The 27,028-nt window shown below is 32.0% G+C and overlaps 1 protein-coding gene across 1 annotated transcript in view; it reads left to right on the top strand.

The window, feature by feature from the left end:
- Positions 1 to 8,803: 8,803 nt before the first annotated feature.
- The window catches only part of LOC111415592 (alpha-Mannosidase class II b), a 98,000-nt gene continuing 79,775 nt past the window's right edge, over positions 8,804 to 27,028 (top strand). The window contains exon 1 of the mRNA XM_071197017.1: positions 8,804 to 8,987. The gene's annotated coding sequence lies outside the window, so the exon portion shown is untranslated. The remainder of the gene's footprint in view (positions 8,988 to 27,028) is intronic.

The raw sequence follows: 27,028 nt of genomic DNA, 5'->3' as shown, positions 1-27,028 counted from the left end.
TTTCAAGGGGTGCTTAAACATCCTAAAAGAAGGTTATTAACGTAAAAATGTTTTAACAAAATTTGCATAATATGAGAAATATTGCTGTTAAAATTTTTTTTATTTAATTAATTAATTTGATTGAATAAACATAAAACAATGGCTATCCAGTGCCCATAGCTTAACTAACAAAAGCAAAAACCTCTTTTCTGTTGTTACTGCATTATTGGTTTGACATAAATTTTCTTTGATTTATGAGTAAGTACCTACGCCAGAATTGACCTGGCCGACACGAACAAATTTTGGATGCCGAAGAAGAAATTTTAAATCATGTCGAAGAAGATCCTTCTAGTAATATGTACTCGGCAAATATCTCGCCAATAAAATTTTTCAAATCGGATTGTCTGGCGAACACTGCGCGAGAATCAATTGTATCCTTTCCATGTACAAAAAGTACAAACTTTACAACCTGAAGATCATCCGTTACGTTTACAATTTCGTTAATGGTTTCTACAAAAATACACTGAAATTCCAAACATTTCTTTACTTGTATTAGCGACTGATGAAGCAACATTTTCATATAACGGCCAACATCATCATCAACACATTTTGCCAACATTTACATAATGTGTTTGAAAATAAGTGGATTGATTGAGGTGGTCCTGTTTCATGGCCTTCTCGGTCACCTGACCTTAATCCCCTTGATTTCTATTTATGGGGTGCCAATTCATGGATACGTCGAGCAACTCTTTGTATTCAAGAACACGGAGATAACTTTGAACAATTAGTGTAAAGTGGTTTACATGAAAAAGAAATTAAAAAAACCGTTTCAGTTGATATGCTTAAAAATAAAGACTACAAAATATCTGTTATTATGTAACTTTTGTTAAAATATTTTTACGTTAATAACATTATTTTGAGATGTTTAAGCACCCCTTGAAAATAAAATCACAAGACCGTAAACACCCTGTATAATATCCAGTTTCAGCAGTAGGGATCGGTAGTTTTACATAATACAAAACAAGAATCTACAAACATACTATTTACTACGCTGGAGTGTATACACGACAGATGGGATTACATCGTAGTTATAGCAATAATTTCGAACGGATTTCTGATTTCCGTTATTTTTAACGTTTTTAGTGTTGTAAAGTAAATTTTTAAGTTTGATTAAACTAAGTATTTTCACTCTACATTAAGTGCTCAGTTAAAACTTCTTGGTCAGGTATGTTCTGCGTTCATTTCTCTTTAAGTTAAAAATACCGGCGATGTTTGTAAATATAACATAGTAAAACAGGAAAGAATTTTCAAAAACGTTACCATACCTTAGACCAGTCCAAGGTAGGTACATGTAACAAACGTGTACTTTGGACTTTCGTAATGAATACCCATAATAAATTCTGAAAGACTCTAAAAAATTCTGAATTTAGCTAAGTGTAACTTTATGTTTTTAGAAAATGCCACGAAGTAAATTAAGCAATAAGCGACATTTTCTTGTGCAAAAATTCTCTGTTTGTCAAATCGCTGTAAATAACCAAATTGCTAAGGCAACATCACTTCGTCCTTTGAAAAGTTATCAATTAATGAGTGACAATGTTTTTACGTACCGGTAACATATAGCAAAAAAACATCTATTAGTAAAATAAGTGGTGCAAATAAAAAAGGTATACCAGATTCATGGATTAATAATAGAAAAGCTGGTAGGGAATGGATTCGCGTGTTTCTTTCCGACATCTATCTAACAATAAGCCTTCGAAAGCTTGAGCCTTTCACGTGCTACAGCTTCCAACAAAAACAAAATAAGATTTTTTAGTAAATTTAAAACAATGCTTAAAACGGTATAAATTTGAGAAAATTAATCGAAAAATTTCCTGCATGTTTTGATAAATTTCCCAATATGAGAGAAACTACAATAAATAGGTATAGGAATGTTTATAGATAATTTGTAGATAATTAAATTCCCTTTTTGGGTAGGTTAAAATATGGGCCAACTGTAATTCAATTTTTGTCCACCTGTATCAAATACTCAACGATCTGGCAACGTCGATCGCTTCGCTTCTCCCTGGATGGGCCATAATGTGTTAAAAACTGTCCTATTGATACACACCGAATGTTTGTAAACAGTTTCGGCGTTTTGATTTGCTCTTGTTTATAATACTTTTAATTAAAAATGTATTAGAAAGGGTTAAATTGTGCTAAAACTAATTAATAAATAGATTGCCGAATGTAAAGTTATTATTTTGAATTGTGTTTATTTCGCACACGTAAACATAAACACACCAGAGTTTACAAACATTGGACAAATGAGGACGAATAGTTAGACTGTCTAACAATGAGACAAACAAACAACACACGTGTATAAAAGAATAGCGATGGCCTATCCAGAGAGAAGCGAAGAAAGCGACATTGTGAGATCGTTAAAGATACTCTGATACAACAAATGAGAATCTATTTGACAGAATCTGAAGAGTAATCGTGCCAATTTAGAGCTTTTTTGAATGTACGTTGGCTGAGATATGGGGTTTTAAAGAGCATGGCGAACTTTGCCAACAAGGAACTTCTTTCGTCAGTGTACAAGGAAGTTACACTTCCGTTTCAGTAAACCTGCATGAGGTGTGAGGATGTATAAATAGTATATGACCACTGACGTATCGAAATTTCCTTCGATACAAAGGTTAGGACAGCGTGTATAATAACCCCGAATTTACAATTACCCCATCTGACCCTACAATTAAAAGGTGTAATAAAAACTATAGCATTCCATTTAAAATAAGGACCGGAAGTGGCAGCCATCTTAAAAATATTTTAGATCGAATGTTCCGAATAGTGGTACCTAAAAAACTAAGAAAATAAAAAAAATAAAATAAGTGTATAATGACATTTTTAAAAATTCAAAATACTAGAGTTAAAATGCTGACAATTCGTGCAAAAATTTTTGGTCTAATCTAAACCCATAAGTGTCCATAAGATATGGACTTTCAAAGTTAAATATTTTTTAAACATTTTCTTAAATAGTTTCAATATGGTTTGTCTTAGAAAGATAAAATTTGGCAATCATGAGAAATCGTTTAAGATCACTTTTGAATGTAGGCAACCACGGGATCAATGCTATACAGGTGTTCACAAAGTTTATTACCTTAAATCTTTTTTATTGTGTCGTAAACCCTTAAATTTTACAACTGATTCGACCCATCGATTAGACCCATCGTTTTAGAGTTATTCACAAAGAGATACAACGTCGTCCATAAAATACTGTCATTAATCGTAGACGCCCATGAAAATAAGTCGTAAGTAAAGCAGTAAAGCAATATGTCAAATTAATGGTCATCAATAAAAAGTATTTTTTCTAAACGCGCAGCATCAATAGTACATTGTTCCATCATAGTGTAGCAAAACTGTACTCACAACGGATGATCGGCAATTTTTAATTCTTGTACTGTCGACAATTATTGTTCGTGTGACATACGCCAAGCCGTACTTTTGGATATTCCGAAATGTCCGAATTGTTGATATCAACAGTATCATCAGTTATTTGCAATATCATCTCACCACTGCGTTAGCATTGCCTAACCACTCTCCCAACGTTAAAAGCATATCAGTTTGCTCACTAAAACTAATTATTTGTCATTTCAAACAACTATTACCGACTAACGAATGTTGGATAATGATTTGACAGTTGCTTTCCTGCTCCAGTTACAATTTGTTTTCATAGGCACCTACGATTAATGAAAAATATCATAATCGAGGTTGTATCTTTTTGCGAATAACTCGAAAACGATGTGTCTAAAGAAAAATTTCTAAGAGTGAAAATAATTTTAAAATTAAATAGGTTTTTAGAATCAGTTGTAAAATTTAAGGGTTTATGACATAATAAAAAAGTTTGAAGGAAATAATCTTTGTGAACACCTGTATAGCATTGATCCCGTGGTTGCATGTTTTCAAAAGTGATCTTAAACGATTTTACATGATAAAATTGCAGTATTTACCAAGTTTTATCTTTCCAAGACAAACCGTATTGAAAATATTTAAGAAAATGTTGCGTTAACGCAACGTTCGAAAAGAATGTGAAGGCATAGCTAATTATTTTTACAAAATCTAGTTTCCAAGTCACTTTGAAGTTGAACGTTGCGATAACGCAACATTGGGACCTAGCCACTACTAGGAGATATACATATGAATTGCATTCGTAAACTTGTTTGATGTTGTTTTTGTGACTGCAAATAGTTGGTTAGGGTGGTATTCAGAGTCCTTTATTAATTAAATAAAAATTAAAAATTACTATCTATTATAGAAAGAATATAATATATAATTTAATTATGTTTATTCGACGAGCTGGGTTTCAATTACGCCCCAAATTACGACAAAATTGAGAATATTATTGCAAGTAATAAATAACGCATTTAAATACATATTCTATTGAATTTAGGTAAAGAGAAGAAAAAGATTGTTTACGCAAATATAATTTTTGATACCATTTTGATCTTTCCACAGTAATGTTTAAAAAAGTTAACTATGTACAGGCTGGTTCAAATTCGATGTCCGAATAGGCTAACTCGGAAACTATAAGAGTTAAAAAAAAAGTAGCTTACATGTCATGATCTTGTTTTTCGAGAAACTGCTAATGCAGAAAACCTCAAAGCGCTATCGTCTTTTGTTTTTCCCCTAGAGGCCAAAACTGAAAATATCGTAAAACCAAGAAGTACAATTATCTTGGTTATTATTATTGGTGTAGTATTATAACTAAGACATTATATGGACACTTTTTTACAAAGAATTTGATGACGTAGTCAAAAAAAAATTTTCGGTTTTAGATCTTGAGATATCATGACAATTTTGGTTTTTTTAAATGGAAACAACCACTGATTATTCGTTTATTGAATTCGTTATTTTTTTCTGATTACAAAAATATAGGGTTTAACAGGTCTATTTCTTATTGTTTTAGAATAAAGCTAAAAATAAACTTTTTTTTAGTGTCGTTAAAGAAATGTTACTAACTGTAACCAACTTCATAACAATTTGTCAAAATTAAATGTCAGTTTTATAAAATGTCGTTTTCTTTACGAAAATTAATTAATTTATGCTTACTTCATACGAAAAAAGGAATTTGTTTAGGTTTTTTAATCTCAAACATTTAGAAACTCCTAAACCATTTTGTTATAGAAAACTTATTCATAAGGTATACAATATTATAATGTAGTTGTGGACAAATATTATTATTTTTTTTACTTAATAAATTATTGATAGATGGCGGTAATACATTTTTTTAATTCAAATAAATATAGCAACATTTGTTTGTATTCAAAAATTTTCTGAAGTATCAAATTAAAAATCCTATTTTTTTAAGATGGATTACGAAAAGTTTAACATGTTAGAATGTTACATATTAGAAAATAAAGTAAATTTTATATCAATTTTTAGTAGAATAGTTTTTAGTTATAGTACCGTAATTTACAGGAAACTGTAAATTTAATTTCTTTGACGACACTAAAAAAAAAGTTTATTTTTAGCTTTATTCTAAAACAATAAGAAATAGACCTATCTAACCCCATATTTTTGTAATCAGAAAAAAATAACGAATTTAATAAGCGAATAATCAGTGGTTGTTTCCATTTAAAAAAACGAATATTGTCATAATATCTCAAAATCTAAAACCGAAAAATTTTTTTTGACTACTAATTTGACGTCATCAAATTCTCTGTTAAAAAGTGTCCATATAATGTCTTAGTCATAATACGCCGCACTTGCTGGTTTTACGATATTTTCAATTTTGGCCTCTAGAGGAAAAACAAAAGACGATAGCACTTTGAGACTTTTGGCATTAGCAGTTTCTCGAAAAGCGAGATCATGACATGTAAGCTACTTCTCTTTTAACTCTTATAGTTTCCGAGATAGCCTATTCGGACATCGAATTTGAACCAACCTGTACAGGGTGGGCAAATTTGGGTGTTATTATAGGCTATCTCAGAAACTATAAGAGATACGAAAAAGTAGGTGCCATGTCCCGGTCTCTTTTTCCGAGACTAATCCAATCCCGTAAAGACCAAATCTCTATCTTCTTTTGTTTTTAAGTTATAGCCAAAAAGTCAAATTTTAGTGATTTCAAAAAATTCTCATATTTCGTTTATTTTTGAAATTATAGAAATGGGGTTAATGCATTCTTAAGACACTTTTTTGAGTAGAATATACTGCCGTTGAAAAATTTTTAACATAGCTGATAATTTTTGAGATATAACATAAAGTTGTATTTTTTTAAATACAAACCATACTTTATTATGATGTTACTGAAAAGAGCATGTTTTTAGCTTTCCAATGATGTATCGCACGCATGATGTTTGTGCGGAAAATAAGCGTTATTTTTCAATTTTTTAAATATTAAGGATTAAAATTCAAATTTTTAATTATAGTAGGCGAGGAGAACGCTAAATACTACTTAGTTACTATAGCAACGTGAGTTTACTTGTTATTTCATTCTTGAATTTTGCGAAACGAGTTTCTCGTTTAAGAAGTTCCGCATTATCTTTAAATAAAACGATAAAATTAAATACAAAATATATTGGAGTCCCCTTTGAAGATGATACATAAGTCTTCATATCCCCATTCAAACGGTGTTTCAATGGAAAGTCCGCTCCTAGTTTATGATTCCTAATTATCCTCTATCTCACCCAATTTCAAAAGAAAAGATTGCTGATATCAAAAAACTTCTACATCTTATGTTTGGGGAAAACTGGGAAAATACTACCGAAGATTTCATTCATTGATTCCGAAGTGTTCTAATCTTACAACCAGTAAGTTGAGTAGAAGAACATGACAGTTTATGACTCTTTAGTTCCTGAAGTTGTCCATATTTAATTATTCATTAATTAATACATTTCTTGTATTTTTAATAAACAAACTTTACTTGCTAATCATTTTTTATTGGTGAATAAAGTCAGCGATAAGATGCTGAGAAATTTAAATTAACTATTCAAAGTTTTTATTCGTTGGTACAAAACCAACTTTATTCTGTCATATTCGTGCAAAACCATATATTATAGGCACTAGGTAGTATTTACTGTCCGGACCCGCCTACTATAATCAAAATTTTGAACATTAGCGCTTACTATTTTCGAATTGAAAATTAACGCTTATTTTCTGCAAATACACCATACATACGATACATCATAATCAAGTATAGTTTGTATTTAAAAAAACACAACTTTGTGTTGTATCTCAAAAATCATCAAGTATATTTAAAACTTTTCAACAGCAGTATATTCCGCTTAAAAAAGTGTCTTAAGAACGTATCAACCCCATTTCTCTAATTTCAAAAATAAGCGAAATATGAGCATTTTTTGAAATCACTAAAGTTTGACTTTTTGGCTATAACTTAAAAACAAAAGAAGATAGAGGTTTGATGTTTGCGGGGTTGAATTAGTCTCGAAAAAAGAGACCGAGACATGGCACCTACTTTTTTCGTATCTCTTATATTTTCTGAGATAGCCTATAATAACACCCAAATTTGCCCACTCTGTACATACAATATTATAACTTTTGTAATAAGTGTGGAAAAGTGAGTACATCACAATATTGTGACTCAAGAACATTTTATAATGGTATGTACAATTTTATAGTGGTGTAAATATATATGCGTCTACTCTAAAGTCGCAAATATACCCTATTTGCGACTTTAGAGTAGAGTCAAATATCAATTTAATCCCAAAAGGCCTTTAATGCTGAAATAACTTGAAGCAATTTTTGAAGATCTTGATCTCAACGAAGTAATTGATATTGGTTATGTTTCACACGAAGTTGACAATTTGATGGGGAAGATATTTAGAAGAAACTATCGGTGGAATATAAGATTTGCCATTTGATATTGTCGGAACATTTGAAATACTATTACCAGGGAAATATGGTGGTTGCCATTTATAAATATGTTAGACTCCGCCATAGTAAATGCTTGAAAAATGCACAGGCAAACAATATAATGACAAACCAATTTCTCAGTTGGATTTTAGATGGGAACTTGTAGGGAAGCCTTATTAGTGTCAACAACAGTAAAGATACACCAGAGGACATGGTTCCACAATTTTTGTAACTATAATGTGTTATACATAATTCAAAAAACAATGAAAAGTGGAGACGAAGCTGCAGGGTATATCAAAGCACGATAGTATTTATATGCATCAAATGTAAATTTCCATTTACTATGGAGTTCAAAAACGTTCAAAAAATCTACCAAAATGTATTATGTTGTATTTTATATTTTAAAGATTGTTTCTAAAGGCCTAAATAAAGGTTTATTGACAAAAAATCATTGTTCCTTAATTTTTAATTAATAAAATTTGAATTAGAATTAATAATTCCTTAATTTTAACTCTAATATTTGTGATTAAAATTATACCACGACTTACAAGAACATCCTGTATATTTAAAATTAATTTCTTGATAAATTTTAACATAACTTTTGATAATTTTAAGAATACCCATAAATATTGTATCATCAAGATTTAGCTTAATTATATTTCCATGTTCATTATAACTGATTATTTGAATTTACGTTAATTCTTTCATTCTTTTTAAATATTTAAAATTTCCCGCTAAATTGACACATTCAATATGGCACTAACTGTTCTTGTATTTTTAGTGTGGTGGGGTAACACAATTTTTGCACTAGAATAGACTCAAACAAAGTTGTATAACAGAATGATATATGTATGTATGAAAATAAGAGTTTTCCTTTTCGGTTGGGTTTAAATTTAAATTTCCCGCCGCATGATATTGATTGAGCATCGCGAGCATTGAGCCCGCTCGGCGCTCACCTTCCATGAACCAAAACAAAACAGTTCCTCTCCGGCTACGCGAGAGGTATCACGTTTATACGTTTCGTTTCTCCGTTTGCCGGCTCGCACATTAAAAAGGCGATTTTTTGAAGTACGCGCGCTATTTGAAATACGAAAGTGATTATTTGAAATTAAATTTTATAAATTGGTGTCGGCTCAAGTGAAATTCCGGGCGATCGTCGATAGGTATGTATTTCTGCGATTCCGGCTCGTTTTACGGTTTTCAACTGAATGTATCCTTGTTTCGTTCACCTTTAAGGACCTGTTTTTACGAATAAAAGAAAATAATAATAATAACAGAACGAAATCTCAACCTTGGAAATTGTATTTAATTCTTAAAGATATTTTTTTCAATCTTAATTTCGATCGTTCAATCAAAGCGTCGCGATTCTAACCTTACTTTTATGGGGATGTCAAAGCACACTCCCCTATGTCAAATGGATTATTAAATGTAAGGTTATGTTATTATTTTTTTTTATTTTAGATTTTTTGGTGAATATTGAAATTTCAGTGCGATATTTTTTTAATAAAAAAAAATTAATTGGAAACCTCCACCCCACCTAAAACTGTTGTAAATGAAATATCCGGTTTGGTAAATTGAGGCGGCTATATTGAAGCGAATAACCTTTACACATGGAGTTCAATCTGTTTAATTTTAATTACAATAAACGTGTATTTGTGGTGGCTAAAATCCAATACACCGTTTATTAATATATTCATTAAACTTTTTAAATGGAAAATGTTTTACAAACATGCAATTTATCCATTTGTTTGAAAACTTATTAACTTTTTTAACCGTACAGTCTTGTACAAATTCTAGGTATTTTTTGGAACAAACACGTCTGTTCCACAAAGAAGGATTTCTACCTGAGTCAGGTGTCACTGAAATCGACTTAAGATTGACTACAATATGAGTCACAACTGTGTTAAATATGCCGAATAATAGGCAATTTAAAACGTCCAGTCTGGCTTATTTTTTTTATAAGGTAATCGCCTCGACGATTACTTAATTATTGTAACCGACAGTTGGGCAATTTAACCTCTTGATTTATCGATAAGAATCTTTTTGATATCTATTTCTTAATTTGTTTTATTTTTTTTAGAACACCATAATAAAATTATAGAATCGTATTTTTATTTTTAGAAACGATCGAGGAATTTCACTCTTTCGAAACTTTGAGTGGAAATTTTTTAGAGAATTAATACAGTAAAACCTCGATATAACAGATTAATAAGGGGAAGGAGGTGTCCGTTATAGCCAAAAACCCGGTATATGAAAATAATTTTAATACACACAAATGCAAAACAGTATCACACTGTTACGTTTTGTGTTAGTATAATAATAATAACTATAAGAATAACAACTTAATCTAGAACACTACAACTAACACTAAACTAGAAACATGTTCTTGTGTTTTTAGTTCTAGACCTAGTGTTAGTTCTAGATTTACTTCAATGAAACATAATCTGAAGTTTAGTGTTAGTTCAGTTTTAGTTCAATGAAAAGTATACTAAACTAACACTATCATTGGAACTAACGCTAGACTTAGAACTACTAATATTCGTGTTTAGCCATCTTAACCTAGATAAGACTATACCCAGACAAAAAAAAAGTATGACAAAAAAATATTTTACATTTTGTCACAAGAAAAAACGCTAAAATGATTTCTTATTGCATTAAAATCGTGTGCAACTTTGTTAAACTCAGTTTCAAACTATAATTTCAAAATTTTGTACTTATGCTGCTCATGTGGCGACATTTTACCACTTTTATGGAAAAAATTCTACGGGATTATTCTAAAATTCTCATTTTTTAATATAAAATTTACGCGATATCAAAACAATAACTGAAGTGTTATCTTAAAATAGCATGTCATTTTGTTACAATACTCAGAAACCCTTATATTAATAATAACATCTTTTTGTCTTAATGTTGTGAAATTGTTAGTATAAAATGTAACCTTTTTATAATTAGGTGGCAAAAACATAATCAAGAATCAAGAAAAAGTTAATTTGTTTGCTGAACATCTGAAAGTCTTAAGAACATCTCAACTTATTAATGGAATAACATTGAAACATCTACCAAAACGGGCGATTACAAAATTATTACACATAATTAATGCTGCTTTTAAACAGAAATACTTACCAAGTATATGTAAAGTTGCTGAAATAATAATGATACAAAAACATGGTAAACCCCGCACAGATGTTACGTCATATAGGAGAATCTCATTATTACCCTTACTATCAAACCTACTTGAAAAATTACTATTAAAAAGACTAAAACTTGTGATAGAAGAAAAAGCCCTAATACCAACACATCAATTTGGAAATAAAGAAAATAAATTTGATCAATGTTAATAGTAAAATCCATTTTACCAGTAGATGTGAATGATATTTGATTGAATTTTGATTTTTATAAATCACTAATTGTACTTTTATACTGGTTTATTATAAGTAAATCCGCTTTACATGTTTCGACTAATTAGTCATCTTCAGATCGTTGTCGTAATATAAGAAACGGCGTTCAAAAAACTTCGCATAAAGTATAAGTCGTAAATAAGGTCAGCACATCAAAAACGGCACATTCAAAACAATTATTGTAAATATTAAATTTTAAAAAACTATAGAACTAACATGTTAAAATGTAAATGTAAAGTTTAAGAATTGATTTCTTAAACTAACTAATATCACCGTTTTTGATGTGCTGACCTTATTTACGACTTATACTTTATGCGAAGTTTTTTGAACGCCGTTTCTTATATTACGACAACGCTTCTGAAGATGACTAATTAGTCGAAACATGTAAAGCGGATTTAGTTATAATAAACCAGTATAAAAGTACAATTAGTGATTTATAAAAATCAAAATTCAATCAAATATCAAATATCAAAGAAAATAAAGTCTGCTCCGTCGTATTTTTGGATGTTGCACAAGCTTTCGACAAAGTCTGGTTGGATGGTTTAAATTACAAACTAGACCAAATACTATCATCAACTATATATAGTATAGTCAACTGTTAAAATCGTATCTTTCTGATCGATATTTTAGAGGGTAATACGAAAACGTTTATTCACCACGGCAGGAAATACAAGCCGGAGTTCTTCAAGGAAGTGTGCTTGGCCCAACAGTGTACTTACTCTACACATTCGACCTTCTTCAGCTACCAGAAACTTTAACAGCTACATTCGCAGATGACACAAACACTGGACCAAACGATGGCTAATAAAATTAAATACAAATAAATCAACATACATAAACTTTACTTATAAGAAAGTAAACTATGTCTCAGTACACATAAATGGTAATGCAGTCCCTTACGCCGATACCGCAAAATATCTTGGTATGACGCCGGATGCCAAACTCAAATGGAAAGCTCACGTCAAAAAAAAAACCTGAGGAATATCAAATTTATACACCTGTATTGGCTTATTGGCAGAAAATCAACGTTATCACTAAGAAACAAGTTTAACAAGCAAGTATTAAAACCAATGTGGGGTTGTACCTGCAAAACAAATGCAAGTCTGATTCAACGATTCCAAAACAATGTACGTATGTAATGTACGTAAGCTGCATAGTGAATGCACCTTGGTATATAAGAGATACCGACCTCCATCACGACTTGGAAGTAGCAACGGAAATTGCATTTAATTGCTTGAATTCGCATCTAAACATGAGAAGAGAATGCTCGATAATCCCAAAATCGACGCCATTTAGCTTCTCTACAACGAGGATGTCCTGCGTCGCCTTCAGAGAATGAAGACGTTCGATTTAGTGACCTAGTGCCCTAGTCAATTCAAACGCGACCAATAGTGTGGAATTATAACAAAAACAGTAATAACTTAAATGTGTGTTCTGTGTATCGCATTGCGCGTGTTTTTGCGTTTTGGTCTTAAAACGGTAAACATATGACAATATTTATCTATATTATGTGTAAAGTAGACTGGACCACTGGGAAAACCTGCAAAACGATATCTTGTTTAATTTTGTGTCAAAAATAAGTAACTAGGTAATTACTATGTATTTACTAGGCCTTATACAGTTATGCTATGTATAATATAAAAAAAAAATATATTACTAAAAGTTAATCAAAAGCTAGGCTAAGATAGATTTAACATGAAGCACAAAATCTTCTTAAGTATCTGCTATTATGGGTTTGAAATTTCTGTTAATTCGTATTGGTTGAAGAATGGAATGAAGAAGAATCACAATCCAATTAAGGAACCAATAAAAAGAACTATAAGGTTGCAACAACACTCAACAGTAAAAACCCGAAATAAGTTGGGAAGATTAGCGCTCATTTAACAATTAATTAATTTGTAAATTAATTAATTAATTTACAAAATAATTGTACAAATGTACTGTTGTTTACAAATGTGTAATTTTGTATAGGGGCATAACTTTTTGCCCATTACACTACTTATGACATTTATTGAGACAGACCTTATACAGCTGTCCCGGAATAATTGGGCAACTTTATGTAAAATAAAATCATTTGGCTTTATAAAATCTTTTAATGTGAGGCACTACTATGAGGATACTGACCAAAACTAGCTTTTCAATAATACTTTTTTATCAACAAAGATTAAATTGTGAACAACAAATTTCAATGACATATTACGAGGCTTATCCGGAAAATAAGTACCGTTTTGATCCAGTGTATTGTATGAGATTGTCACAAAAAGATTAATTCATTGGAAATTGTGTTCCCGTTGTGTTCCAAAAATGCTCACGGATGTTCACAAGACGAAGCGACTTGGAAGTGCTTTGGCATTTCTTACTCGATACAATGATGAAGGAGATGTCCGAACAATGGTGGCAACTAAGTAGAAAAATAGTTTAAGACATGCTCTTACATGTAAAAATACATTTTGTTTTGAAAAATGTTTTTATGTGTTGTTTTTTTTCAAACCGGTACTTATTTTATGGACACGCCTCGTATATTTCATAACATTGGTCTTTATCTCTTATGATTGTTATGTTTAAAATTTTGTGCTCTTAGCAAGTTTAATACCTATTACAGATTCTATTCTTCCATACCTTTTGCAATAAGAAAGTAGGTCTTAGAATTTGGAAAAAAATTAACCGTTCCGAGAAAAAATCTTAAAAATGATGATAAATTTAAATTAATGGTCGACTTGATTAACGTCTGCCATGACGTATCGACATTTAATTGTTAAATAAAAAGAGTCATTGTATTGTCATTAACAATACCTCATATTTAAAGAAATGTACAGAGCCACTTATTCTTAGACACTTGTATATTATGTATAAATAAGATTGAAATAAGCTACCTATTGCGGTTTCTGATGGGAAAAGTTCTGTAATTACTTTTGTGTGTTGTTCACTCTCATGGAAATTGCAGAAGATTATAGCTGAGATAAAATATCCTGATGAGATCCGTGAACCACTAAAAGGAATTGTAATATTTCAACCCGACTAATTTTACAATATGCTGATTTGCTGAAATCCAATTGGAAAGATTATCCACTCCACTTTTATTTCGATAACTTGTTTACCTCACTACCATTACTTTGTGAGTTAAAATCTAGGGGAGTCAAGGGAACAATAACAGAGAACAAAATGCTCAACGTCGGCAGTAGCGTACAGTGGCGCTTTTTCTTATATGTTACAAAAAAGTCATAATATATTATAGTGATTTGTAAATAGAATGAAATAATGTTGTATGAATTGCTTCAAATGCTAACATTACCACTCCTCTGTCACAAGTTAAAGGTTTTTCCAGCAACGAGAAAACACGTATTGAAATTGAGCAGCTAAATGTAATAAAAGAAAATATTCCAAGAACATGGGAGGCGCTGATGGGTGCGTGTTACCAGAATATAAGCTTGTACAGAAAACCTATACGCGGTAAGAAATGGTATTTTCCATTATTTTCTCAATGTATTGATATGATCGTGGCATCTTCATAGAAATGCTTGAAGAAAAATGGATAATTTTGGATTTAGAAGAACTGTTGGGCAAAACATTCTTGAGACATACAAAGATCGAAACAAAAGAGGACTATCGAAAATGTCTAATACAGCACATTTACAATCACGTTTTGAAATACTTGATCATATTATTGTATACCATGAAAATTAAACACGCTGTGAGGTTTGCCACAAAAAGGTACATTTTAAATGTGAAAAATGTGTCAATTTTCTACATCTTAAAACATGTTTCAATGCATATCCCAAACCATAATCAAATATATAAAATTTAAATTCTATTTGCCCTATACTTTTATGTTTTCAGAAAGATTTTACGTTTTATTTGTTCATAAATACCATATTTATATATAGAGTGTCCCAAAACTCAACGTCAAGCAGGTACCGCACGAAAGGCCATTACCCATACCTGTTCTGGTAAAATAAGAAAAAGTTCCATGTCTCTTAGTTAAGTGGTAACCGTAGATCATATCTTTAGGTACAGTATGGTCAGAAATTCGCAATTTCACAGTGATTTTTTTTAATAATGTAATCCTTATTAACCATGCTACTATGGAAGTCACAAATCACACAAGAAAAGTCGTTAGTTTAGCGGAAAAAATATTAATTTGATTGAGTTAAGGTTGAAGAAAGTTTTGTCTATTAAGTTTGACACGCCATTTCTACAAAAAGGAGAACTACAGCACCTTTGGCAAGTATTTTTAAAAGATGGCATGTTTACTTAAGGATCAAAAATGATACAACACTTGCCATTTTTCTTTTCATAAAAAATATTGCCTGTTTTTTTGTATGCTATCTATATACTATTCCTTTTTGCTATTGCTGCTACTCCTTTTTAGAAAAGGTGAAACTTAATAGACATACATTTTTGTAACCTTAATTCAATTAAATTAATATTTTTTTCTCAAAACTAACGACTTTTGATGCTTGATTTGTGACTTCTATAGCACCATGGTTAATAAGGATGTCATTATTCAAAACATCACTATTAAATTACCCATTTTTCTGACCGTAGTACCTAAAGATACGCTTGACGTTGAGTTTCTGGACAGCCTGTATATAAAATATGTATTATGATGTTTTTCCCTTTATCTGGTTACAACAAAAAATTCATTTATATTTTTTAAAGTTTAATTTGGAAAATCAGGCTTCTAAGGATTAAGACGGCTAAACCCGCAACTAATTCTAGTTGTAGGTTTAGTTTTAGTTCTAGTTTTAGTTTAATGAGAAATATGCAACAATCTAACGCTGAATAACAACTAAAGCAATAACTAACTCTAGCGTTACAATTAACACTCGACCTAGAACTAGAAACATTCGGATTTAGCCGTCTTAAGAGACGTACGGCTAAACCCGAATATTTCTAGTTCTAAGTCTAATGTTAGTTGTACTTTTAGTTCAATAAAAGTATACAATAATTACCTTCCTTGATTTATAAATCGTTTAGACAACTCTGGGAATACTCTGAGATTATCTATTAACATGGAATAAAGCAACTTGGGGAATAATCTATGTTGGATTCTTTCTATAAGCTAAATAGATAATAATAGTATGACTTAAAAGTATTTTATCTGTTATATTCGAAATCCGTTATATCGAAGATTTTCTGTAATAAGTAATTCTTTTATATGCGTGTCATTTAAGTTATAAGTGAAATACTTGGAGGGTGTAATTGTGAAGCACGAAATCTTTGAATTTTCCCCTACTTAAATCGTTAAATGGTCACGGTGAGATCTGTTTAAATGAGCCGTTTACACCTGTCATGTGCGCCCCTGGGACATCCTCTTTCAGGACACGCACTCAGTGGAATAATTACACATAAACGAGCTCCAATGATGATCCGCGAAATGTAACGAAGAACAAGAAAAAAGTGCTCGGGAATATCTCTTTGTTACTACAGTTCCGAGTTCGCGTAACGGCGTTTAACCGTTATGAGAGGTTATGTTTTTATAGCGAAAAGTTGTTTCCGGCATTAAACTTATTCCCGACTACCGCCGAGATTACGCAAACTTTAAACTTTTTTGTTTGTTGAAGATTTCCTTGCGGTAGTTACCTAATTCTAAAATGGACATTAAAATTTTTTCATAAAATCATTTAACATGTTTTGCACAAAATTTAATTTAGAATCATTTGCGGTTTTTGTTACATCGTAAAAAATAATTATATAGGCGTTTGTAATATTGTTTGTCCTGAATTTTCATGTCAATAATTACACAGCGTGATAGTAAAGTAAATAAGTACATATTAAAACTAGTGAGTTTTCCAATTCTATTCATGTAATTATTCCTGCAAATGTGAAGTAGTTTTACTTCCTAATGGTGGTCCTGTACGTGACGTACATATAATAATAATGATTGTATTTATATATACAGAGTGAGTGTTTTATTACTAACTAGCATTGACTTTATACTTTAGTTGTAGGTACTTATGTAATGGTAAGGTATAATTTTTGATTTATGACACGAACTTGCGTTTTTCTTCTAATATAATTTGCCATGACTTTGTAGTAAGTCCTATTTCAGTGATAAATCACATGATATTTCTATAAATCGTCAAATTATTTTTTCTTTCTCATTATGAAGTATATAAAGAGATTTAGAAAAATTAGAAAAACATAAGAGTTTAGTGAGAATCAATTCATTCGAGTATCTTATTTCATCACCTGTCTCGAGCCTGTTCCACCGAATAGAGTCAACAACCGGACTGCACGAGAAAGAGGGACTGGAGCGCTGTATATCTTTCTGGTATGGCGAATTATACGGACATCATATTGCTGCAATCGATTTGTTCCAATAAATGATCTACAAAATCTTTAACATTTTATAGCAGCATAAGGGACGAGAGGCTTCATGCTAACTCCATACGTAAAGGAGAACTTCTGAAATTGTAAACAACATGATTATACCGTTTATAATCTGACAATGAGTCAATATAACTCTAACAATATAATCAGAAACGTCTGCAATACGAAAGTATGATGAAAACAAAAACATAAACATGCAAGAATTGGGGTAGCAAACAGGTTCTTCTTCTGCGGATGTAAAGATGCGTCGGAACTCCACAACAAATTTCTGGAATGGTAAAATTCCTGTATCATAACACTGTACTTAAAATCCGACGAATCTCCTTGACACTTTTAGGAATAGGCAGCAGCAGAATGGCCTCAATTTAATCTACCTGAATTCTTTTAAACTATATATCCTAAGTTGATGAGTCATATTTAGTTAGCATATCCATCCCAATCTGCCTATAAATGAACTTATAAAAGGTTTTCCAATAAGGGTGTGACGATGATGACAGTCTGTGGCGGCCATATTGTTTTTGGCAGCGTCTGTCAACTCTTTTGTTTATCATTAATGACTCCAAGAGATGACATCAGTGATTGCATGCAGTCGATTCCTCGCTGTGCACAAGAAGTCGAACATTCCACACCTATACAAAATCCATTTGACCCAGAGGCTCAAAGTTAATGAACATATACCACGTTTCCTTGCTGAGTGAGCGTCGGAGCATTTGGAAGAGTTTTATTTTTGGATGAATGGTTATGTTAACACATAAAATTGCCGTATATGGGACGACGCCAACCCCCACGAGGTTGCTCAGGTGGTAATTCATCCACAAAAAGGTACTGTTTGGGTTAGATATTGGGCAGTTGGCATAATTAATTCGCCTTCTTCAAAAACGACATTCGAAAAGGCGAGCTATACAGATCCATATTAATCTATATCGATATAGACATTTGTTGATTAAACATAATTGGACGACATGTGGTTACAGCAGATAGATTTGAGGGCATGGTAATATGTATTATATTGGTATTGACTGATATAGAAATTGATGTTGATGGTTATTGATTTCTGCATTGATGGGATTAATGCTAAAATGCCATTATTACGTTGTCCTAACATTTTGTTTTTCTTGTGCCATAGAATTAATATTTTGAGGGGAGCGGCCGTTCTCGTTACCGTGACCTATAAGATCTATTGTAACTTTAGCCCTCTAAAAGTTTAGGACCAATGTAGGTCCTTGATGAACCTTAGTATTGCCCTGAGGTCTTGAACTTTTATGTCGGTAGGTGTCAAGAGAGTTTTACTGAAAATGTTGTGCCTTAGACGGCCTCTGGCGACGCAATTGCACAGTATATGTTCAACTGTTTCTGACTCGTCGTTGCAAAGTCGACAAGTTTGATCCTGAGCTTGTACAATCAATGTGGGGGAGGTGGTATTTTAGGGGCGCATGGCCGGTCAGGTAACCTGAGAGCGTCCTTAGATCGCCTTTGCTGAGGCATAAAACCTCTTTGGTTTTGTTTTGCGATGGAGTTATCATACTCTTCGCTTGTCTGTGACCTGGAAGTTCTTTCTAGCGTAAGGCTACCTTTGCGACCTCCCAACTGTTGATTATTTGTTTTAGGTTTTGTAGTCCACAACTAGGTTGGGGTCCAATGACGGGCGTGTTCGCTGCCTCTCTCGCCAGCTTGTCCGCCTTCTCATTGCCCTTAATGTTGTTGTGGCCTGGAACCCACCATAGGGTTCTCCTAGCAAGTTCTCTCAGGTTGCTGGTACATTCTCTGATCAGTGCGGAGTCATATGTGTACGCCTGAATTGCCTTTAAGGCGGCCCGACTGTCTGTGAAAATGTTAATGGATGCACCTTTCTGTCCCTTCTGTAGGTTCAAAGCGGTGCAGAAGTTTATAGCAAGAACTTCTGCTTGGAAAATTGTTATGTTCGAGCTGAGGGGCAGTTTAATGTGGCTGTTTGGTCCACTGATGCCCATACCTGTCTAGTATTATCCCTAGGTATTTAACTTCTGTTTTGAGGTTAAGGTTCGATTTTATTTGGATTGATGCTGAGCCCATTGCGTCTACACCAAGTACTGGTGAGTAGTAGGGCTTTCTGCATTAGTTGGGTTATGATTGTATCATATTTACCTCGGATTGTGATTACCAGGTCATCAATATATCCCTGAATCTTGAATCCATTTTTTGTTAAGGTGTTCATCAAGTCATCAACTACCAGGCAGGTCCTCCTTGGGGACATCCTCTTAGCGCCTTTATAGTCAACGACTCGCCTCCCAGACTGGCTGTGATCTGCCGACTTTTCAACATGGCTATACACCATTTGATTGTCGCCGGATCGATCTTTTACGATTAGAGCCTTCTCTATGGATTCATAGGAGGTGTTATCAAAAGCACCCTCTATGTCTATAAAAGCACATAGGGTTATCTCTTTGGTTGCAATTACCTCCTCTAAAGTGCTAGTCAAAGAATGGAGAGCAGTAATTGTTGATTTTGCTTTCTGGTAAGCATGTTGGCTAGGGTGGAGTGGATATTTTGGTATTTGGTACGAATTGTAATCTTGCTTTTAGTCTGGGATTCCTTGACAGATGAAATCTTAAGAGCAATTGATGACAAGTTGTGATCTGAATTCATTTAAAATGAATGAAGATAAAGCATTTACTTTTCACATTATTCATTTACTGTCTATTTTCATTAATCTAACTTTATCAGTGTATCATAACATACAACTTTCCCGCGTTGCTATTGATAAAATTAACCACTTCAGTTAATTTTCTCTTTATTTTTAATCTGTTCAAGTAGTAGGTAAATAATTAATAGATACTTAACACTTTTGATACACTTTGTTGTTTACACCTGCATGTCTTAAGGTAAGAAAGGACGCAAGACTCATTATCAGCATAATTTTTCTAACCAAGAGTATGTGATATGATTGAGTATTACATTTTGTGTTGCAAAACGTATATAAAACTATATTTAGACCGGTTTTTAATCATCACCACCCTTTTCTAGCTTTAAGAGAGCATGTTATCTGTCAACCATTATACAGTGTGACGTGGAGGAGTGTGGTTTCTTCTGCAAGTAAGGCTATAAAGGCATTAATGAAGGATGAGAGAAAAACGTATTAAGACGTGTAATGCAAAATGTAAAGATTTCAACCGGAAAAATATAACGGGACCAGAACTTTTGTTTTAAAAAGATGTTATTTATGCATTAAATCTAATTGGCAAACATTTTCAACATCTTTAGTTTTAAATACCATAATTACGTTATTTTAGTACTAACATTTCTATCATAATTTCCTTTATTGTTTAGTAATTTCTCGTTTGTAACGCTTCGTTTATTAGTTTCTCAGAAGTTAGTTTAATTTAAAATTGTAACTCCAACAGAATAAACATTTCACGCCAAAATAATTTTTTTTTAATTAAAAAATTAATAAAAATAAAAGTTATGAAAGTTAATTAGAATATTGTATTTATCGAGATTTGCAATCGCTTTTACAACGCTTTATTACGAAAATTCAAAAAATTAAATGCACAAATTTTATTTCTTTATAAAAAATATGTATATCAAGTGGTGAAGGATTAAAATCACTAAAAAATCCCCGTTTATAAACTCATGGCCGACTACGATGTTTATTAGAAAAACCACAAGTTCGTGACATAACTTAAAAATTATACTTTTAGTAAAAGGCTTGTCCAGATTACAATGTCTTTCTTAAGTCAATAATAACACAACTATAAACACCAAACGAAATAATAGAAGTATTATTTTTTGCGAAATATCTAGATAGGCATGCATTCTTTTCAGAAACAAAAAGCACCTAATTTGGTATAATGAAGTTGCAATTCTAGCCACGTAAATTATTACATTAAACCTTGAAAGAAATGTATCCTGTAAACTTCTACAAAGAAACATACTGTGTATCTGTGTATATTATAAATGTAAACATAATTAATTAGAGTGGTCTACACTCAACTTTCTCGTGTTTTCATACGACACTAATGAACTTGCAACACTCGGAACATCCATCAATAGATAATTTGATAAATTCATCTTAATTTAAAGTGTTATTTTTATAAAAGAATTAGTGATTTGATAAAATATCACTTCCGATTACAAGATTATATAGAAATTTTACATATTAATGATCTTCATAAATATACAGATACATAACATACTATCGGTTATCATACATCGTGTTCAGGTAAACAGATACCACTTTCGGTTAACACATTCAACACAAAACTTCACCACAGCTAATTGCGGTTTATAAAGTATCGTATATACACAAATATAATAATCAAAATATAGTAGAGCCTCGATAATCCGAACCGCAGTAATCCGAACGCCCAAAAAGTAAAAATTAAATTTCTTTTGTAAAAGTAATTTTTTTGTGAATTCTTTTGTATCGAATGCTTTTTGATAATTCGAACAATTTGATAATCCGAACCACCTTCGGTCCCAATTAGTTCGGATTAACGAGGCTCTACTGTATTTAGATTCATCGAGGTCGTTTTTGCATGATTACAGTACTTCGTATATAATAAAAGGATATTTGGTGCGTATAGTATTTATCAACATAATTGTTACATGAGTGAGGTTGACTTTGTGGATAACATCATCGTTAGATATATGATATCTTGTTTGCTATCAAACTGTTCATGCAAGTATCAAGTGGAGTCTACTCCAAAAGATGCCCACAAAGCACGTCGATGGAACAGAACACCATCAAAGTACGTTCGTATTAATGAAACTGAACTTTGGGCTGTAAGGTCTTTGAGTATTTGCTTAAAAAGGATGTATACAAATTGATTACAAATACAACTTTCGAAAGGAAAGCTTTCCTTTGGGTTTATTTTTAGGTTTACTTTAGAATTAGTTTGTCTCTTTGCTATGTTCCCCTGAAAATTCCGCTAGATTCGCCCTATATAAATTTGTAGGGACAAATAATATTGGATATTAAATTTCACCTGGAATCCATAAAAAATACAACAATAAACTTTTTTGATGTATTATGTTCAACTTTGTGTGATTCATAGTTATAGATTCAAAATTCGCTAAAATTTACTCTAAATCATAATGAATTTTCGGCAGAGTCATCATCAAGAAATTCAACAACATTTCAATAAAAATTCTTTCTGGCTTAGTTCAGATATACAATTTTCTGGTAATATCAATATAAAAATACCAGCATCAGCAGAGGAAGAAAAGTATCGCTGAAGGCTACTAGTTTTCTTCCTTCCGAAGCTATTCTACAGCTTCGGTCTGATTTTTCTATTGAAGAACTATGCTGCACAAATGCAACTTCGGTCGGCAGATGAAGCAGATTTAATGAAACAGATAGTTTTTTCCATCATAACTCGCGCATCTAGGTTTAAGATATCTCTGCTAATATAAAACTGTGTCCACTATCTGGAAATGAAGCATTAGTGCTTTTTGTACAAGCTAAATTAACAAAATTTCAGCAAAAAGCCATAATTTAATTCTTTATCCAAATTATGAATCAATTACGCTTGCAAAAAAAGATGCTATTCAAGCAACAATTTGCAATAACTGAAGAGAAAGTGCCTTTCCAAAACTTATTGGATCACACTAGTTTAAGATTGTTTGAATCTTTAAAGCTAGTCAATGAACTGTTACCTGAAAACCGCAACAATCTTCATTTAATAACAAAATTGGGGTTTGATAGTGGTTCTGTTATGAGCTAATGTATACAAAAATTTGCTGATGTTAATATTTCGGATACTAATGTGTTTTAATTTTCGTTATCTCTGGTGCCTATTCAGTTAATAAATGGAGATCCCTCCTCAAAACCTCCTATTCTACCCGATTTTGTAGAGCTGTCCGTATACAATTAAGACACGAAACAACAGAGCTTTCTATGATCGAAATGGAACACATCGAAAATCAAATTAGTAATTTGCATGCAGCATGTTTTGAAACTTCCAATATATCGATACAACACAAACCTATTTTACTATGATAGAGGGTAAAATATGCAATGCCGTTATTGAAAATCGATCGACACGGAGGTGTTATATTTGTAGTTTAACCTCAAAAGACTTTAATAACATTTATAAAGTGCTAAAGACAAAAGTTATAGATGAATCTAGATATCAGTCCGGTTAGTAATATGGAAGATGTATTCCAGAACCTACTGATCTCATCTGACCCACTCATCATTAATATGAGAAAACTTAATGAAAATGAAAATCCAATACTTTTTCTGCTCACTATCTATTTAATGCGTCTTACCAGTTTCGACTTACGCCATCATCAGAGACTTTGTGATAGTTAAACTTAATTTTATCAACATTTTGGATTCAGTTAGGTTATTCGAATAACATCTTTCTGTTGCACATCCTGTTTATAAATAAATATAATATGTTAATGTATGTACAAATGTTGTTGTTTAATGATTGTTGTTGTTTATTGTTTGATAATGTTGATTTTTACTTTTACTGTTTATAATTAATTTTTGTTGTTTATGTTAATGTAAATGTTTGCATTTAACAGACAATACTTTAATAATAATAATAACTTTAGTAATTATAACGTACAATTTCGAAGCACTTTTGAATCATTTTTGATCTATACATATAATTGTTTATAATTAAATTTTGTAGTGTGTATTAATGTTTATAATGTTATTTAATTTTTTGTTGCTTATTGTCTGTTGATAATACTGGTCCCTCACACCACACTAAAAACGACCGGTAGTATGTTATATTGTTTAAAATTTGGTTTAAATTATATTTAATTTGCTGTAGAGCAGTAAATTTGTTATTATTATTTATTTTTATTCGAAGGCGACAAAAAATAATGGAATGCTCTAATAAGCGGACAAAGCCGTGTCCAACCTTATTGTCCGGATATCGGAAATGGCGCTTATGAGAGTGGCTAAACAAAAAGAAGTTCGAGATTCGGTCCAAAGTATTTGTCCGGTTATAAGAAACGTCTGGTTATTAGAGCGTCCGCGTACTAGAGCTTCCACTAAGTATATCATAAAATACTTCTTCTTTGTTAATTGTATAGATATTTTTTAATTCCCAGCAATTTTAGCGTAATTAGACAAAAATATCTTTTTGGCCAAGATTTTTAACTAATTCACTCCGGTGTGTCGGAACGAATCTTTATGAAACAAGTATTTTCCACCATTTTGGCAACCCAGATTCTGGGACGGTTGCAAACTTGTGTCTTGAAAATTGCAATCAAAACAAATGGATAACGACACATGAAGTCGTAGTAACATTTATGGCTCAATATAACAAACACGTCAACGAGTCTGCAATTCTATTATTAATTGGCAACCACACGTTCCATTTGAGCATGAAGGTCAATGGTGGTTGATAACATAATGTTACGATGGTTTCTTCTCTTCTATCCGTTGCATTGTAAGCAATTCTTGTTATCATATACTACCTATTACAAAAGTATGTTGTATACCCAGGAAAAAAGATCGATGAAAAATGATAAGTAAATTTTTGGAGTTGTATTACATAACGTTTACAGTTGATAAATGTCTCGATGCTAATGGATTGTAAAATTTAGTTACGAATTTGCAAAGATGATTACAATTTAATGTTCTGGATAACTAATTGTGCGGCTTACAAGATAATAATGCATAGTGCAATGGTATACAAATCTCTCAGAACATTAGAACAGATAAGCGTAAATCATGCTATAGTAGAAACCACGAGAGCTGGCGGTAAGTCATCGCTTAAAAATGGTATGAATCAAGATATGGACGTACGACTTAGATTATTACATACATTTAAATGTAAGTTATGTTAGTAATGTCATTGTTAAAGATAGGAGAGGTTAACCAGCGAAAAAGCGTTAATATTAATTTATAATAAAGTTTATAAAATTATTAATTTATTTGACAAATAGTTTAAAAGGTTATTTACAGGTCGCAAGGGTTTAAGTAAGTTTTATTTAAACAGTGGCTCATAATCTATGTACAAAATTACGCCATATGATGGAACATTTATTTATATAATGAAACAAACAAGAAAGATATAATTACGTATTAAGTTTTTATTTTCTCCTTCATTCGGGTGTGTATGTTCAAAATAATTTAAAACGTTCAAAAAAATCACCACAGATTTTTTATTTAATGAATTCTTGCAAAGAAAACATTTTGTCTTGTTGTGAAACTAACTTGTGACACTAACAGATTCATGACAACGCTCATAAGACGTTTCGATTTGAGGTTATAATTATAGAGTTACAGAGAGTTATAGAGTTTCCCTTAGATGAACATACGTACTTTTTCGACGTGGCCATTTGAATTATTGTACAGCAGACATTAAACTAATGCTATCTCTTTCTAACACATACTACTCTCTTGCGGTTTGTGAATTTTAATTTACTACGTATGGCATTTGTAAGTGCGGAAAACGATGATTTACTGCCAGCTCTCGTGATTTCTACCATAACTCATTCTTTGCAACCAGTCTCAATGTAGTCTTTTGCAATCTTTACTCTATGGTAAATGAAACAGTCTCGAATCTCATGGAATCTGGAACGTGGATGATACCAGGTTGTGACAAAGGTAAATAAGATCACATCAAAATGATCAAACTGAATTGGCCAAAAAATCAGAAGATGCATATAAATCGTATAGGGTTGGGTATAAGGCAGTCTATTTTACTATTTCATATGTTTCCAAACAAGAAATACGGAGCAGCAATGCAAATTCTAGTGTTGTTAGCACGAATGAGACCCATAATATACAGGGTTTCCCAAAACTCCCGGGACGGAATTATAAGTTTTGAACGAGTGAAGAAAAAAATTAGAAAATTTGGGGATCACTAAAGAATCATAAAAACTACATTTTTAGATAGTTTAGAACCCCTATCGAGTTTTACCTTATTTGAAAGGTAATGGAAAAAGAAACACAACCCCATAAACCAAAACCCGAAAGAATTAAGATTAATTCTTTCAAGAATTATGAGGGGTTGACTACCAAATGAGAAAATGGGAATTGAACGAAGGCGACTTCGAAAGAAGGTTAGAATTTTGTGAAATAGTACGTGAAAAATGTGATGTTGGCAGAAATTTTCTTTTGAACGTTGTTTTCTCTGATGTGGCGATATTCTACTTGAATGGTAAGGTTAATAGGCACAATTGTCGTTATTGGAGTGACGAAAATGCACGTTTAATAAGAGAAGGTCATACTCAGAGACCGCAGAAAATTAATGTATGGGCTGGTATTATGGGAGAGAATGTAATTGATCCATTTTTTATTAATGGAAATTTGGACGGAGACAGATATCTGAACCTGTTAGAAAATCAAGTGGTTCCAAGTGTACGTGCCTTATGCCCTAGTGGTTCCAACAAGATGGTAGTCCTCCACATTTTAGTCACGCAGTCCGAGACCTTTTTAAGCCGTACGTTTCCAAACCGTTGGATTGGTAGTAGAGGTGACATTGAGTGGCCACCACGATCTCCTGATCTAACACCACTCGATTTTT

The sequence above is a fragment of the Onthophagus taurus genome, chromosome 6, assembly GCF_036711975.1.
Source record: "Onthophagus taurus isolate NC chromosome 6, IU_Otau_3.0, whole genome shotgun sequence".
Classification (NCBI taxonomy): domain Eukaryota; kingdom Metazoa; phylum Arthropoda; class Insecta; order Coleoptera; family Scarabaeidae; genus Onthophagus; species Onthophagus taurus.
This window is presented reverse-complemented; position numbering and strand designations above follow the sequence as displayed.